The following is a 19,255-nucleotide window of genomic DNA, read 5'->3' on the forward strand; positions in this document are numbered from 1 at the left end:
ACAACATAACACAAACACACAATACACACACACACATATATACATATATATATGTGTGTGTGTATTTTTTCCTGGCTCATTGTAAGCCCTGTATAAAAGTTTGCTTTGATTAATAATACACAACATATTTCATGTTCGGTATTCTTTGAGGTAAATCCAAATATTTTTCATGCAGCAGCTAGCATGTTCATACTAGCTCTTGAGATACCTGGTTGGCTCTAAATCTGAGTGGAGACAGGAAGTGCTAAGTCTTTGATCAGGTAACACCCTAAGAAGAATTCAATCATTTCTCTGTGTTTCAGTTCCTTTAAATATAAAATGAGGGCAGTTATGCATCCAGCTTTGTAGGACTATTGGAGGGATTAGCCAAGACTGAACACAGGCAAAGTACTGAGGACAGTGCTGAAATCCCAGGACTCACACAACACAGCCAGTGTCTTTACTCAGTGGTTATCCCATTCCATTACTGTTAAACAACCATTCCCACCTCTAACACTCCTCTAGAGGAACTCAGGAATCTCAACTGTCTAAATTTCCTTGTCCACCGATTGTTTTGCACACCCCTCCCCGGCTCTGGCCTGTTTATCCACTCTGAATTCTTATTGACTCAGGCATAGTCTCTCTGGGCACCATTCACACACACTAAGTTAATGGCATGCTATTTGCTGAGTGAGGCCTTTTCCATTTTGCTCCAGTGTGTGAATAGTCTCTGGAGCTCCCCTGACATCAAGAGCTCAGGTGTAATGTCATTAAGGTTCCCAGTGGACTCCTGGAGCACCTCAGGTTTGTGGCTTAAACTGCTTTTAAGCAATAACAAAATGTTATTAGCCTGGGGTCTTTCGCTCAGGTGGGAAGACTTAGCGTTGGTTAATGAGAGCTCCTAGTCTGGGGCTTTTTGAAAATCTTTGCTGTGTGTTTTACTCACCATGGTGGTTGTCAGAACCTATAAAGTCTGATTTATTTAATATCTGAACCTCCTCAAATTCTTCCTCCAAATAGCCAGATATGACAAGGAAATGGTGATTTTTTTCCCCCCTGCATTAGGCACTGATGTGTTCACCGTATGAAGCACTTACTTTGTGGCTTAATGCATACTAGACATGTGAGAGAGAAAATGAGATGACAATGAGAAGACTCTGAGAAAGAGAAAGATGTCACAGGGATACCCCATGCATCTTCATCACATTCAAAGGAGGAGGAGGAGGAGGAGGAGGGGAAGGAGGAGGAGGAGGAGGAGGAGAAGGAGAAGGAGAAGGAGAAGGAGAAGAAGAAGAAGAAGAAGAAGAAGAAGAAGAAGAAGAAGAAGAAGAAGAAAGAAAGAAAGAAAGAAAGAAAAGAGTCACTAACAACTGGCACCAGGCCCTTAGTTTTGCATAAACATGATTTCTCTTACACAGTTGTCCATTTTCTAGAAGTGGAACCTGAAGGTCTTCTAGAGGGAGCAGTGAACTCTAGGTCATATTTTCTGGAGCAGGAGAAGAATGAAGGAAGCCTAGGAAGTGTGGTCCTCAACCCAGACTCAGTTTCCTCTCCAACGCCTGGTGCTGCCATGGACTAGCAAAGTCTGTGTGAGGGGACTGAGGAGCTCCCAGGGAAAACTAGGTGCTGGCGACTCACACAGGTCTCCAGTCCCTGTAGTAAAAGGACAGAGGCAAAATTCTCAAGCTCTGGCTACTTCTTCATTCACTTCCTAAGAATGACTTCTAAACAGTTCCTTAAGTAGTACTAGTAGCCCTCTCAAAGTGCCCTGGCTATTCATGACTGATAATTCCCAGTCAAAAGTGTTCACAAAAATCCAGTGTTAATGATGTTAAAACACACACACACACACACACACACACACACACACACACACACACACCCCGGAGTTCAAATAGAGTTACACTGTAACAGGGTGACAACTCCTTTCTAAGATACCACAGGCTACCAGATTATGAAACCCAATGCTTCTTTTCCAGTTGTTAGTCAATGAGGTCCAATAGAGTTCTTGAACATTATAGGCTATTGCCATTGCTCTTGGTCAACTTCTAGAACTTCATAGTAAGATTCTATTGCTGAAGATACATGCGTCAATGCATATGGAGAAATCAAGGTGGTATTGACGTAGAGGAGGAGGAGGAGGAGAGGCCAGTCATGAATATGTGGAGAGAAGTGGGAGGGGAATGGGGAGAGAAGGGAGAAAGGGGTCAGGGAGAGAAAGAGCAAAGAGAGTAAGAGAATGAAGAGGGGCCAAACAGCCCCCTTTGTAGTAAGCAATGCCTACCTGGCTATTGCCAGGTAACAGCTGCACAGAGCCTAGAAGAAATGCTAACAAGCTGTGTTCCACAAAATGGAATGCACGATCAGTACTATTGAATGGGCCCCAACACCGTAGATACCCAAGTTATAGCTGAGAGAGAACCTAATACTATTATCATAAATAGACACAGAAATAAACGGTCCCTTGAGTAGTCTAATGATTAGTCAATGTGCAGAGAATATGAAACCGTGGTATGCTCATCTCTAAGTGGGATACCTGTGTCACTCCCCATCCCTCAATGCTCAAGGGTCTTTTAAGAAGAAGAGGGACAGAAGATTATAAGAGCCAGAGGTAGTGAACATCCACAGCAAAACAGTATTTGCTGAGCATGAGATGGCCACTGCATGCCTGAACACACAGTGACTATGACTACATGCTCATGATTATGCAAAATAAAACCAGCCAAAAACCCAGCAAGAAAAGGAGAAGGGGTCTTGAGGCCCTCATCCCTAGCTGAGGAACTATTAGCAATTGGTGGCTTTTGGCCCAGTGAGAATTAGTTTTCTTCAGGGATATATTTCTGGAGATACTGCACAGGTTTTGTTAGATGGTCCTGTACCCATGCCCATACAGGAGCTTTAAGTATTAAGACTGAGTGGGTTTAAAAACAAAGCACAGACATTTAGAAGGAAGAAGAGGTGATGGAGAATAGGGGAGGAATTGGAAGGGAGGGATGGGGGGTAAGTTTGATTAAAACACATTATATGCATGTATGGGTTCCACTCAAAAATTAGGAAAGAATTAAAAACAAAACAAAACAACAACAAACCCTAGAACCAGCAGCTGGCTCATCTGCATTACCATGTTCTAGGTGATAGTCTCTGTGCTGTTTATTTCTCAGAAGAGCACATACCAGGTTTTCCCCTGGGTCCTGGAGCACACACAGAGACTAGCATTTCAGGACAAGTAGCTGTCCTGTAAGTGGTGGGGATGTAGAAATCCCAGTGAGGCTGTGGGGGAAAAGAGACAGGGTGGCCAAGCAAACATGGCACCTGGAGCTCTATGGTTCTGGAAGACTCTGGGGATCAGAGCAGACCTCAGAGTATTTTTGTCCCAGAAATTGTGGCAATCTGGGATGCTTATGCACCATGTCATATCACAGGTACTGGTTCAACATCTCTTTCCCTTCACTGCTTCTCTGGAACTTTCCACCAGGGGTGGTACAGGTAGGGTGGATTAGATGGAGATTGAGTGAAGTTCAGACCTTCAGAACCACATTGTCAAGAGCCAAAGAGAGACATCGAATGTCTAAAAGTTCTGCTCATATCCTATACTCCCCTAGAGAACCGAAGTTCCTGGAAGTTAAGTGACTTGCCCAGGGTCACAAAGCCAAAAAAGTGGTAGTGTGCACTGAACTATGTCTCTCCTCCCTATAATTCATACTTTGAAGACTTCAAAATGTGATCCTTGTTGGTTTAGATTTTTCAAAACCTACTATGATAAGGGTTATTAAACTCCTCAACCTCCCTTCCAGTCAACTGACCAAAAGTAGGGAAGGGAGATGGTTAATATAGCAAGGGAATTGTGGACCTGTTTAGAAGCAGTTCTTTGTTGTCAGGATATCAGTAATCCAGTCTAAAACATCAAACATTAATCAGTAGCGTCATTCCAGTCCAATCAGCAAACACCGAACATGAATCGGTAGCAGCTGCTCAATCCAGAAGAAATGGAGACGCTTCATCAAGTCGAGATGAGTCCGTGGAAGCAGCAAGAAGAAACCAGAATACCGAGAGAAGTTCTTTGGCGTGTTCCTCTCTATGAAGTCATGACAAGTGAAAATCAGTGGAAACTAGCAAAGTATTACAAGGTGAAACAATGCAAGAGTCACCCACTGACTGTTGGGTTCTACTTATAATCTCTCCAAACACCACACATCCTCTTTTTTAAAAAATTTTTTTATTAGGTATTTTCCTCATTTACATTTCCAATGCTATCCCAAAAGTCCCCTATACCCACCCTCCCACTCCCCTACCCACTCACTCCCCCTTTTTGGCTCTGGCGTTCCCCTGTACTGGGGCATATAAAGTTTGCAAGTCCAATGGGCCTCTCTTCCCAGTGATGGCTGACTAGGCCATCTTTTGATACATATGCAGCTAGAGACAAGAGCTCCGGGGTACTGGTTAGTTCATATTGTTGTTCCACCTATAGGGTTGCAGTTCCCTTTTGCTCCTTGGGTACATTCTCTAGCTCCTCCACTGGGGGCCCTGTGATCCATCCAATAGCTGACTGTGAGCATCCACTTCTGTGTTTGCTAGGCCCCGGCATAGTCTCACAAGAGACAGCTATATCAGGGTCCTTTCAGCAAAATCTTGCTAGTGTATGCAAACCACACATCCTCTTAAGAGTCTGTTTCAGCAAAACATAAGACAGAAAAAAAATCACATGACACCACTGAGTCTCCAAAGAAACCGGAAATTTCCACTTCAGATCCTCTTTGGAAATTGAGTCATTGCAGTTGTAATTAGTTAAGAGGAGGCCATTTAGGGCAACTTGAAGCCCCTGTGGCTGTTGTCCTTACTTTTGTTCACAGTGAGACTGCTATGTGCAGATGGAATCAGAGGTCATGTGAGCAATTTACTAGATGTTTCCTCACAGCCTTCAGAAGGAGCCAGCCCTTCTGCCACCTGACCATGAACTTCCCATTTCCATGACTGAGGGGCTAACACTGTTGTTGTTGGAGCCACCTAGTTTACAAACTGTGTTACAGGAGCCTCAGCCACTTAATTTATGTGGTCATCGTTACCATATGGTTTTTAGCTCCAAACCAGAGTAGCAGTGTGAGGGCACAGGAGGAGGCTGGATGCTGGCAAGAACACTCAGGATGTCTTGATGAGTCTCCCGTCCTCCTCACTGTCTCCGCCCACTTCTCCTTTAGCTTCCTACCACTGATGTACATTCTCCATGCTCTGTGAACAGTGCCGTGGGCTGAACTCTTCACACCCATCGCTTTCCTACTGCATCCCACACAGCCTGACTGGAAGGTACAACGGATGCTTTTCTTTCTTTCTTTTTCTTTTTTTTCTTGAGAAAAGGTGACTTCGAGGGGCTGATTAAATTGTCCAAGGCCACAGCATAGATGTGAACTCAGGGTGTGTGACTCATGCTACGCTGCCTTCCCCTAGGCTGACTCATGTCCTCTGAACAGACTACGTTCTAGAGATCTTTAAGGCAAGGAAAAAAAAAAGCTACAGGTGAGACCTGAGGGACTTTTGGAAGCCAAGAAAGGGTTTTGAAGGAGAAGCAGGGTGAGCTTCAGACTGTGATGTGCCATTAGAGCATAAAGCTCTAAATTAGTGATTTGAAGAGAAGCCTTAAGGCCCTCGGGGTGTGTCCTTTCCCTACCTCTGTGGGTGACACGAAGAGGCAACTCTCTGGTCCCTAACCCGTTCTATGGATGCTTTCAGTGTTGTGTAAGAGTAAGCATGAGGGTACCACTCCTCTGGGCTACACTTGTCCTCGCCCCTGCCCACCCCACACCCATCGATACTGCAAAGACCTGGTTCTACTGCTTTGTCAATCTTCACAGTCAGAAAAATGCTCCACCACGTGTCTTTTGTTCTCTCTCTGAGGCAGCTGTAGTCTTACAATTTACTGGCACGTACAGAGGAGCAGATTTTTTTTTTTTCATTGCAATCCCATTTCCACTCTCCTTTGGGATTCTTGGGAAAACCTGATTAAAATGTCATCCAGAAGAATGGCTGGTGATTCTTTAAAAGGACTGATTAAACCAGGAGGACCTGATGCACCAACAGGAGAAGCAACCCCCGGGGGGAACTGCGTATGTAACTTCCCCGTTATTGAAGTGTATCAGAAGATCTAAGCAAGAAGGAAGCAGCTTGGAAGGAGAAGAGGGGTGCTCTTTAAATGTTTTTGATTAACGACAGCCAACAGCCAGTGGCACTCGAGTGGTTTCCATCTTCAGCTCTCTGCAAAGCCTTTATTTTATGATCTCTAATATAAGAACCCTTCAAAGGTACGCAGGATTGCTGCGCTACCCACAAACTGTTCATGGGTCTGTTTTCTCTCGTCAGTGACACACTTCTCAAGACTTGGCCAGTTAGAAAGGAAGGAGGTTTGGTTAGGCTTTAGGAGGCTTTAGGGGTACAAGGTCAAACACCTGAAAGAGTCCTAAGGCATTGCAGGACACCTCGGAGGAGGGAGGAAGAGGCTGGGGAGGCTGAGACTCAGAACCTGGGGATTCACTCAAGCCGCATCCAAAACATAGCCTGAGGTTGAGTGAGACACCCTCTGTGCTGAAGCCAACACCCCTCTCCTGGGCTTGAAGGTCACACTCAGGTGAAATCTAAGGCTTGTGACAAAAGGAAGTGGCAGCCAGCTCTCCTATATAGAGTCTGCGTTCTTTCTGTTGGCGATTTGAACACCTGTGCTTCTTGGTTTTCTGGTGGTTGGACCTTTTTCTTCTAATCTGTACCCGCTTTCAACGTTTCTTAATCGTTTCCTTCTGGGAATTCCTCTGTGAAGAAAAGCTGGCCACAGATCCATGCAAACAATCTTGTTTCTCCGTAGTCAAGTGGGCATTTGCTGTAGCATTTAAATTTTGTGTTTTCTGAGAATTGTTTTTCTATGTGTTGAATGGTATGAGAGACAGGCATCAGAGTGGGGCCACCAAAAATCTGGGCCTGTTGGACTCCCACCAAGAATCCGTGGGGTGCCCTCAGCACAGTACTCTGTGGGCAGGAACACAGGAGGGAGAAGAGCGTCCCAGACAGCGTGACTGTCCCAGCTGACTTTGGGCAGGCTGGAACGGGCGCTGAGCCTGCCTTTTTCCTCTCCTCTGCTTCCTACATCCTCCCTTCCGGTGTTCTTCAAGATTTCATGCTGGTTAAACCACATAATCTTTTCTTTTGACGCCACAGATATTGTGTTTCTATGGCACCAAGCAGCCGCTTCTGTTACTCTGTGTTTTGTTCCTGTCGCCTCAGATCTCTAAGCACCGATTGCCAAGCTAGGCAGCAGAAGGGCTCAGTGTGCCACTGAACACGACTGAAGGGCATTCTTACTGTGCCCGGTTTCTACAATAAAGTGAATGTTTTGATGCCCACTCTGTGCAGTTTCACCGTCGGGGTACAAAATACATGCAGGGATCCCGAAAGTGGAGACCACAGAGGAACAGTGGCCTTGGAGAGCAACCGGTCGTTCCATCCAGAATGAGGGGATTCCCTTCAACAGTGTCTCCCCACTCATTCTGTTTCCCCATCCAGCAGGCTACCTGCTGCACAGACGCTAAGCCTGCTTCCTTTCCTCCACCTGCCACTTCCTCGAAACAGACCACACTGGGGGCCAGAGGACAGTGAGTGATCCCCGACAAACCCCAGACTGAAAACTCTTTGTATAGGACGAATGCTTTCTATGAAAGCCCTGAGAGGACCCGCTCATTGTTTTGAGTAGAAGTGTTGCTAGTCCATCCCTACCTTCTGCGCCCAGGAGACCCACAGGGGCATCTTCTCAGATCCCTGCTCCAAATGGTCCCTCCTGACTTCTCTCACAGCGGGAGAGCACCATTCTCAGCCCTGCTCCTTGCCGCAGGCCCACCCTTAACAACTGTAAACATCCGTTCCTGGACCTTGGCTCCAACAATTTTCTCATTACTGTAAGACACAAAAACAAACAACAAGTCCCCCAAACCCTCTGTCAGCATCTTCTTCCCTGGCATCACTAATGCACCTTGGCCCCAGGACATCGGACCTTCCACACAGGCATCCAAACGTCTGCTCACATATAAATCAGGAAACTTCACAGAAGTCACAGCTATCAGTCATTCTCTTCCTCTCTATAATCAGTCTGCCCATGCTTTTGTTTTAAAAATCTATCCCAGAGGGAAAAATTGAACTAATTTTAAGCAGACTTTTTAATGAAAAAAAAAAAACCAAAAAAAAAAACAAAAAAACCAAAAAACCCCCACATACACACAAGAGCAAAGGGCAAGAATTTAAATTACAAGAGATGATGAATTCTTTCCAGCTGATACAGTTATTTGATAGCACCAGCTTGTCCTGAAATTTCTCATTTGCAATTATAGATGTGCTGCTTTTTAAAAATGGTTTTGTATTCAGGGGATAATGTTTCCAAATAGACTCATGGGGTTTTAAAGGACTTACACTGGAAATGAAAATCAAACAAAAGTGTTTCTCCCAAATCCGTGCTACCGGGGTCCTAATCCGGCCTGTGAGACTGGACCTGCCATCTCTCATACCCACAAGATTGGACCTGCCATCCAGCATGCCTGTAAGACTGGATCTACCATCCCGTTCTTCTGGCTGGTCTTTCTTGGTCTTGTTTCTAGAGGCTCAGCCCTTTGGTGAGCATCCTCGTAGTGATTCAGAGAACTCTGTCAGGGTTGGTGGGTGGTTGGACCATTATCTTTTCTAGTCAATTATTCAGTGCTAGACTCCACTCTTCAGTCCCTCTACTCAAAAGGTCAGCTAGCCTTTGCTTGACTACATCAGGGATGTAGATCTCCCTACCTCATGTGTTTTGTTTCATCTGTAGACAACTCTGCGGGAAGCCTTTTACACTGAACAAAAAATGAATTCAAATATTAGTTGTGTGTGTGTGTTTGGTTTGTATATTATGCTCATGTGTGTGCAAGTGCATATGGAATACAAGTGGGACCAGAGGATTAACTTGGAATGTCTTTCTTCCTGAGCTGTCTAGTCTGTTTTAAAGACAGGGTCTCTCGCCAGGACCTGGGGATCACCCATGAGGCTGGGCTGGCTGGCCAGCAGGGCTTAGGGGTCTTCCTGTCTCTGTCTCCCAGTGCTGAGATTATAAGTGTGTCACCATGCTCGGCTTTTTATGTGGTTTATGGAGATTAAATTGTGGCCCATGCCTGCACAACAAGCACTTCCCTTACTGAGCTGTTCCCCAACGCCTCAGATACTTTTGTTGAGTATTTTTTTTTTTTGGTTGTTGTTTATTTGAGACAAGGTTTCTCTACATTGCCTCAGCTGTCCTAGAACTCTGTGTAAACCAGGATGGTGTACACTATGTTCCTGTATTGTTTGGGCTCTGGAGAGACAGCAGTTAGCACAATAGAAATCCTTGTGGCTTTTGAAGCATGCTTTCAGCAGAAGAGAGAATAGGACAGAGGCAAATAAGATGAAGAGAATAGGGAGGAAGGAAGAGGATGCCAGGGATAGACCCTTGAAACTTCAGCTGGCTTGATGGGGCCTCAGGCAGTTCTCCCACGAGTATCTGAAGGAAGAACATCCCACCAACAGGCATCACCCATACACACTCCCCGGATCAGCAGTGGGTCTGTGTGCTCAAGGGGCAGTGAAGAGCCACTGTGTGCAGAGTGGAGCATGCAGAGGGCAAACAGCTTGGGGGGTAGGAGATGAGGTTAGACCAGAAATGGGAGCGGGCACGTAGAGACACATGGCACGGCTTTCCTCTGAGACAGGTGAGGCTGCCCTGGAGCACGCTAAGCTGGTGTAGATGCAAACACACTTCACGGGAAAACAAATGGACTCCAAGAGTCCTTAGGAGATTGTTCTGTAGGTGAGGCCAGAGCTCGTGTGTGTGTGTGTGTGTGTGTGTGTGTGTGTGTGTGTGTGTGTGGTGAGAGGCATGTGAGATGAGTGTGTGTGTGTGTGTGAGATGAGTGTGTATGTGGGTGAGGTGAATGTGTGTGTGTGTGAGCTCGTGTGTGTGTGTGTGTGTGTGTGAGGTGAGAGGCATGTGAGGTGAGTGTGTGTGTGTGAGATGAGTGTGTGTGTGAGGTGAATGTGTCTATGTGTGTGTGAGGTGAATGTGTATGTGTATGAGGTGAGTGTGTGTGTGTATGTGTGTGTGTGTGTGTGAGTGTGAGGTGAGAGGCATGTGAGGTGAATGTGTGTGTGTATGAGGTGAATGTGTGTGTGTGTGTGTGTGTGTGTGTGAGGTGAGAGGTATGTGAGGTGAGTATGTGTGTGTGAGATGAGTGTGTGTGTGAGGTGAATGTGTATGTGTATGAGGTAAGTGTGTGTGTGTGCATGTGTGTGTGTGTGTGGGTGGTGAGTGGTGTGTGCTTGCTCTACCTGTGGCTTTAGGTTTCCCTGGCAGTCCTGGTGTTACTCTCTAGGGCTTGTGTAACACAGGAGGTCCTCTATCTATTCATGGACTGAAGCACAAGTGAGACAGGTGCCTCGTCCTTCCCAATCCCCACCTTTCCTCTTCCTCAGGCAATCATTAGAATGTGGGGGCGTGCTTTTCCATCTTAGGAGTTTTTGTAAAACAGGTCTATTTTGTCATAGAGTTCTTTAAATAAATGGTCTGCTTCTGACCACATGCTGTTTCTTCTCATATTTAAAAGAATGTGTCTGTGTTGCTCAATGCACAGCTATCTGCTGCTTCTAGCAACCCGACTTTTATCAAGGAGCAGGCTAGCATGTGTTTTCTTGAATGTGTCTTTTCAATCCAAACCTGCTCACTCCTTCCTACAGTCCCCAGGAGGGATGGCCCCAGCCTCCCTCTGACCACTCTCTCCTGCTCCCTCTCACCCTCAATCCAATTCTGCACACAGTCTGGGCTTCTGGGAGCAGCAGTCTAGATACTAGGGACAGTAGCTAAATGGGTACAGGGACTCAGGTGCACAAGAAATAGCACCACAGCACAAAGTGAGGCTCTGGACCCCAGATGTGCCACAGTGGGCCTTTGCCTCTATTTAAAGGGTTACTTGATAGCAGTGAAGAAGAGGCCTTGTGAGTCAGATGCATTGAGGGTTGCCTTTCAGTTTTTCTTCTTTTCAGCTGTGTGACTTTGGGCAAGTCTGTCATCTCCTTAGAAATATTTTCTACGCCCTTCCGCTCGACTCGAGACTCGAGCCCCGGGCTACCTTGCCAGCAGAGTCTTGCCCAACACCCTCAAGGGTCCACACGGGACTCCCCACGGGACCCTAAGACCTCTGGTGAGTGGACCACAGTGCCTGCCCCAATCCAATCGCGCGGAACTTGAGACTGCGGTACATAGGGAAGCAGGCTACCCGGGCCTGATCTGGGGCACGAGTCCCTTCCGCTCGACTCGAGACTCGAGCCCCGGCTACCTTGCCAGCTGAGTCGCCTGACACCCGCAAGGGCCCACACAGGATTCCACACGTGATCCTAAGACCTCTAGTGAGTGGAACACAACTTCTGCCAGGAGTCTGGTTCGAACACCAGATATCTGGGTACCTGCCTTGCAAGAAGAGAGCTTGCCTGCAGAGAATACTCTGCCCACTGAAACTAAGGAGAGTTCTATCCTCCAGGTCTGCTCATAGAGGCTAACAGAGTCACCTGAAGAACAAGCTCTTAACAGTGACAACTAAAACAGCTAGCTTCAGAGATTACCAGATGGCGAAAGGCAAACGTAAGAATCCTACTAACAGAAATCAAGACCACTCACCATCATCAGAACGCAGCACTCCCACCCCACCTAGTCCTGGGCACCCCAACACAACCGAAAATCTAGACCCAGATTTAAAAACATTTCTCATGATGATGATAGAGGACATCAAGAAGGACTTTCATAAGTCACTTAAAGATTTACAGGAGAGCACTGCTAAAGAGTTACAGGCTCTTAAAGAAAAGCAGGAAAACACAGCCAAACAGGTGATGGAAATGAACAAAACCATACTAGAACTAAAAGGGGAAGTAGACACAATAAAGAAAACCCAAAGCGAGGCAACGCTGGAGATAGAAACCCTAGGAAAGAGATCTGGAACCATAGATGCGAGCATCAGCAACAGAATACAAGAAATGGAAGAGAGAATCTCAGGTGCAGAAGATTCCATAGAGAACATCGACACAACAGTCAAAGAAAATACAAAATGCAAAAGGATCCTAACTCAAAACATCCAGGTAATCCAGGACACAATGAGAAGACCAAACCTACGGATAATAGGAATTGATGAGAATGAAGATTTTCAACTTAAAGGGCCAGCTAATATCTTCAACAAAATAATAGAAGAAAACTTCCCAAACATAAAAAAAGAGATGCCCATGATCATACAAGAAGCATACAGAACTCCAAATAGACTGGACCAGAAAAGAAATTCCTCCCGACACATAATAATCAGAACAACAAATGCACTAAATAAAGATAGAATATTAAAAGCAGTAAGGGAGAAAGGTCAAGTAACATATAAAGGAAGGCCTATCAGAATTACACCAGACTTTTCACCAGAGACTATGAAAGCCAGAAGAGCCTGGACAGATGTTATACAGACACTAAGAGAACACAAATGCCAGCCCAGGCTACTATACCCGGCCAAACTCTCAATTACCATAGATGGAGAAACCAAAGTATTCCACGACAAAACCAAGTTCACACAATATCTTTCCACGAATCCAGCCCTTCAAAGGATAATAACAGAAAAGAAGCAATACAAGGACGGAAATCACGCCCTAGAACAACCAAGAAAGTAATCATTCAACAAACCAAAAAGAAGACAGCCACAAGAACAGAATGCCAACTCTAACAACAAAAATAAAAGGGAGCAACAATTACTTTTCCTTAATATCTCTTAATATCAATGGACTCAATTCCCCAATAAAAAGACATAGACTAACAGACTGGCTACACAAACAGGACCCAACATTCTGCTGCTTACAGGAAACCCATCTCAGGGAAAAAGACAGACACTACCTCAGAGTGAAAGGCTGGAAAACAATTTTCCAAGCAAATGGACTGAAGAAACAAGCTGGAGTAGCCATTTTAATATCGGATAAAATCGACTTCCAACCCAAAGTTATCAAAAAAGACAAGGAGGGACACTTCATACTCATCAAAGGTAAAATCCTCCAAGAGGAACTCTCAATTCTGAATATCTACGCACCAAATGCAAGGGCAGCCACATTCATTAGAGACACTTTAGTAAAGCTCAAAGCATACATTGCACCTCACACAATAATAGTGGGAGACTTCAACACACCACTTTCTTCAAAGGACAGATCGTGGAAACAGAAACTAAACAGGGACACAGTGAAACTAACAGAAGTTATGAAACAAATGGACCTGACAGATATCTACAGAACATTTTATCCTAAAACAAAAGGATATACCTTCTTCTCAGCACCTCACGGGACCTTCTCCAAAATTGACCATATAATTGGTCACAAAACAGGCCTCAATAGATACAAAAATATTGAAATTGTCCCATGTATCCTATCAGACCACCATGGCCTAAGACTGATCTTCAATAACAACATAAATAATGGAAAGCCAACATTCACGTGGAAACTGAATAACACTCTTCTCAATGATACCTTGGTCAAGGAAGGAATAAAGAAAGAAATTAAAGACTTTTTAGAGTTTAATGAAAATGAAGCCACAACGTACCCAAACCTATGGGACACAATGAAAGCATTTCTAAGAGGGAAACTCATAGCGATGAGTGCCTCCAAGAAGAAACGGGAGACAGCACATACTAGCAGCTTGACAACACATCTAAAAGCCCTAGAAAAAAAGGAAGCAAATTCACCCAAGAGGAGTAGACGGCAGGAAATAATCAAACTCAGGGGTGAAATCAACCAAGTGGAAACAAGAAGAACTATTCAAAGAATTAACCAAACGAGGAGTTGGTTCTTTGAGAAAATCAACAAGATAGATAAACCCTTAGCTAGACTCACTAAAGGGCACAGGGACAAAATCCTAATTAACAAAATCAGAAATGAAAAGGGAGACATAACAACAGATCCTGAAGAAATCCAAAACACCATCAGATCCTTCTACAAAAGGCTATACTCAACAAAACTGGAAAACCTGGACGAAATGGACAAATTTCTGGACAGATACCAGGTACCAAAGTTGAATCAGGATCAAGTTGACCATCTAAACAGTCCCATATCACCTAAAGAAATAGAAGCAGTTATTAATAGTCTCCCAACCAAAAAAAGCCCAGGACCAGATGGGTTTAGTGCAGAGTTCTATCAGACCTTCAAAGAAGATCTAATTCCAATTCTGCACAAACTATTTCACAAAATAGAAGTAGAAGGTACTCTACCCAACTCATTTTATGAAGCCACTATTACTCTGATACCTAAACCACAGAAAGATCCAACAAAGATAGAGAACTTCAGACCAATTTCTCTTATGAATATCGATGCAAAAATCCTCAATAAAATTCTCGCTAACCGAATCCAAGAACACATTAAAGCAATCATCCATCCTGACCAAGTAGGTTTTATTCCAGGGATGCAGGGATGGTTTAATATACGAAAATCCATCAATGTAATCCATTATATAAACAAACTCAAAGACAAAAACCACATGATCATCTCGTTAGATGCAGAAAAAGCATTTGACAAGATCCAACACCCATTCATGATAAAAGTTCTGGAAAGATCAGGAATTCAAGGCCCATACCTAAACATGATAAAAGCAATCTACAGCAAACCAGTAGCCAACATCAAAGTAAATGGAGAGAAGCTGGAAGCAATCCCACTAAAATCAGGGACTAGACAAGGCTGCCCACTTTCTCCCTACCTTTTCAACATAGTACTTGAAGTATTAGCCAGAGCAATTCGACAACAAAAGGAGATCAAGGGGATACAAATTGGAAAAGAGGAAGTCAAAATATCACTTTTTGCAGATGATATGATAGTATATATAAGTGACCCTAAAAATTCTACCAGAGAACTCCTAAACCTGATAAACAGCTTCGGTGAAGTAGCTGGATATAAAATAAACTCAAACAAGTCAATGGCCTTTCTCTATACAAAGAATAAACAGGCTGAGAAAGAAATTAGGGAAACAACACCCTTCTCAATAGTCACAAATAATATAAAATATCTTGGCGTGACTCTAACTAAGGAGGTGAAAGATCTGTATGATAAAAACTTCAAATCTCTGAAGAAAGAAATTAAAGAAGATCTCAGAAGATGGAAAGATCTCCCATGCTCATGGATTGGCAGGATCAACATTGTAAAAATGGCTATCTTGCCAAAAGCAATCTACAGATTCAATGCAATCCCCATCAAAATTCCAACTCAATTCTTCAACGAATTGGAAGGAGCAATTTGCAAATTTGTCTGGAATAACAAAAAACCTAGGATAGCAAAAAGTCTTCTCAAGGATAAAAGAACTTCTGGCGGAATCACCATGCCAGACCTAAAGCTTTACTACAGAGCAATTGTGATAAAAACTGCATGGTACTGGTATAGAGACAGACAAGTAGACCAATGGAATAGAATTGAAGATCCAGAAATGAACCCACACACCTATGGTCACTTGATCTTCGACAAGGGAGCTAAAACCATCCAGTGGAAGAAAGACAGCATTTTCAACAATTGGTGCTGGCACAACTGGTTGTTATCGTGTAGAAGAATGCGAATCGATCCATACTTATCTCCTTGTACTAAGGTCAAATCTAAGTGGATCAAGGAACTTCACATAAAACCAGAGACACTGAAACTTATAGAGGAGAAAGTGGGGAAAAGCCTTGAAGATATGGGCACAGGGGAAAAATTCCTGAACAGAACAGCAATGGCTTGTGCTGTAAGATCGAGAATCGACAAATGGGACCTAATGAAACTCCAAAGTTTCTGCAAGGCAAAACACACCGTCAATAAGACAAAAAGACCACCAACAGATTGGGAAAGGATCTTTACCTATCCTAAATCAGATAGGGGACTAATATCCAACATATATAAAGAACTCAAGAAGGTGGACTTCAGAAAATCAAAGAACCCCATTAAAAAATGGGGCTCAGAACTGAACAAAGAATTCTCACCTGAGGAATACCGAATGGCAGAGAAGCACTTGAAAAAATGTTCAACATCCTTAATCATCAGGGAAATGCAAATCAAAACAACCCTGAGATTCCACCTCACACCAGTCAGAATGGCTAAGATCAAAAATTCAGGTGACAGCAGATGCTGGCGAGGATGTGGAGAAAGAGGAACACTCCTCCATTGTTGGTGGGAGTGCAGGCTTGTACAACCACTCTGGAAATCAGTCTGGCGGTTCCTCAGAAAACTGGACATAGTACTACCGGAGGATCCAGCAATACCTCTCCTGGGCATATATCCAGAAGATGCCCCAACAGGTAAGAAGGACACATGCTCCACTATGTTCATAGCAGCCTTATTTATAATAGCCAGAAGCTGGAAAGAACCTAGATGCCCCTCAACAGAGGAATGGATACAGAAAATGTGGTACATCTACACAATGGAGTACTACTCAGCTATTAAAAAGAATGAATTTATGAAATTCCTAGCCAAATGGATGGACCTGGAGGGCATCATCCTAAGTGAGGTAACACATTCACAAAGAAACTCACACAATATGTATTCACTGATAAGTGGATATTAGCCCCAAACCTAGGATACCCAAGATATAAGATATAATTTGCTAAACACATGAAACTCAAGGAGAATGAAGACTGAAGTGTGGACACTATGCCCCTCCTTAGATTTGGGAACAAAACACCCATGGAAGGAGTTACAGAGACGGAGTTTGGAGCTGAGATGAAAGGATGGACCATGTAGAGACTGCCATAGCCAGGGATCCACCCCATAATCAGCATCCAAACGCTGACACCATTGCATACACTAGCAAGATTTTATTGAAAGGACGCAGATGTAGCTGTCTCTTGTGAGACTATGCCGGGGCCCAGCAAACACAGAAGTGGATGCTCACAGTCAGCTAATGGATGGATCATAGGGCTCCCAATGGAGGAGCTAGAGAAAGTAGCCAAGGAGCTAAAGGGATCTGCAACCCTATAGGTGGAACAACATTATGAGCTAACCAGTACCCCGGAGCTCTTGACTCTAGCTGCATATGTATCAAAAGATGGCCTAGTCGGCCATCACTGGAAAGAGAGGCCCATTGGACTTGCAAACTTTATATGCCCCAGTACAGGGGAATACCAGGGCCAAAAAGGGGGAGTGGGTGGGCAGGGGAGTGGGGGTGGGTGGATATGGGGGACTTTTGGTATAGCATTGGAAATGTAAATGAGTTAAATACCTAATAAAAAATGGAAAAAAAAAAAAGAAATATTTTCTACATCCATACATGGTGATAATCAGAATACTGATTTTTGTGAGTCTATTACATTGATCATAAATTTTTGGCTTAGAGTCAAGTACAAACTGAGCTCCTCATAAATACTCTCTCTCTCTCTCTATATATATACACACACACACACACACACACACACACACACACACACACACACACACATATATATATTAAGGCTTGTTGTTGGATATGTTAGAGCATATAAATGTTATCTCAGCAGTTGGGAGTCCAAGGCTGTCTAGCTTGAGAACAGCCTGGGCTACTAAATGAAATAGTATAAAAACACTAATCCAACCAAACTTCTTGTCCATCCATTTATCTGTGGGCTGCATGTGGCTATGAATAGCTATGAATGTGGCCTAATACAAAATCATAAGCATATTTAAAACATTGATCTTGTTTTGTTTGGGGAGCATATCTTGAGTATGACCTTTGTAGTAGACAGAGTTGTGTCAAAATGTTAAGAGTTTGGCCATATTCTCTTGTCACAAGAATGAATTAAAGGATTTTCATTTGTGTCTCAGTCAGGGTTTCTTTTCTCTTCTTTTTTTCTTTTCTTTTTTTTCGAGACAGGGTTCTCTGTGTAGCCCTGGCTGTCCTAGAACTCACTCTGTAGACCAGGCTGGCCTCGAACTCAGAAATCTGCCTGCCTCCACCTCCGAAGTGCTGGGATTAAAGGCGTGTGCCACTACTGCCTGGCTTGGTCAGGGTTTCTATTCCTGCGTAAAACATCATGACCAAGAAGTGAGTTGGGGAAGAAAGGGTTTATTCAGCTTATACTTCCACATTGCTGTTCATCACCAAAGGAAGGTAGGGCAGGAACTTAAGCAGGTGAGGAAGCAGGAGCTGATGCAGAGGCCATGGAGGGATGCTACTTACTGGCTTGCTTCCCCTAGCTTGCTCAGCTTGCTTTCTTATAGAACCCAGGACTACCAGCCCAGGGATGGCTCCACCCACAATGGACCTTCCCACCCTTGATCACTAATTGAGAAAATGTTTTACAGCTGGATCTCACGGAGGCGTTTCCTTAAGGGAGGCTCTTTTCTCTGTGATAACTCCAGCCTGTGTCAATTTGACACACAAAACCAGCCAGTACAATTTGTGTTAAAAAAAAAAGTGTTAAAAGGATTTGTTCTGGAAGCATGCTAGCACATTTAAAATATACCTATGCCAGATTTTAAATGATAAAATACATTATTTGGGTTCTGGTTTTCCTTTTCTATTGTCACGACAAAGCACTGTGACCAAAGCAACTTGTAAGAGAAAGTATTTAATTTGAGGTTTGTAGTTCTAGAGGGAAGTAGTTCTAGAGTGACTCTCATGGTGGGAAGCATGGCAGCAGGCAGGCAGGTGAGCAGGTAGGTGAGCAGGCAGGTGAACAGGCAGGCAGGTGAGCAGACAGGTGAGCAGGCAGGTGAGCAGGCAGGCAGGTGAGCAGACAGGCAGGCAGGCAGGCATGGTGCTGGAACAATAGCTTACATGTTGAGACAACAACTATGAGGGAGAGAGAGAGAGAGAGAGAGAGAGAGAGAGAGAGAGAGAGAGAGAGCGCCAACTAGAATGTCATGGGATTTTGAAGCCTCACAGCCCACCCCCAGGTGGCACTTGTCCTCTAACAAGCCCACATCTCCTAATGTTTGCCAAACAAAACCACCAACTAGGGACCAAGCAGGCATCCCACTCCATAATCCTCAGGAGGCCATTCTCATTCAAACCACCACAGTTTCTATAGTGGCTTCAGTAGGTTGGCTTGGTTCACGCGTAGTAGGGTGACAGTGAGGAAGGTGGTCTAGGTGCGCCTGTGCGGGAAGCTTCATGCCTGGGCTAGCGCTGTGTGAGATCTCTCCTCCCTTGTCTCCTCTGCTCTGTCTCCCTTCCCACTGTGACCATAACACTGGGCTATCCATCTTAACAGTTTGGGAATAATGCTATATTCCAAGAAGTGCAGTTCTCCAGTGG

This window comes from Mus musculus, chromosome 5 (assembly GCF_000001635.26).
Source record: "Mus musculus strain C57BL/6J chromosome 5, GRCm38.p6 C57BL/6J".
Classification (NCBI taxonomy): domain Eukaryota; kingdom Metazoa; phylum Chordata; class Mammalia; order Rodentia; family Muridae; genus Mus; species Mus musculus.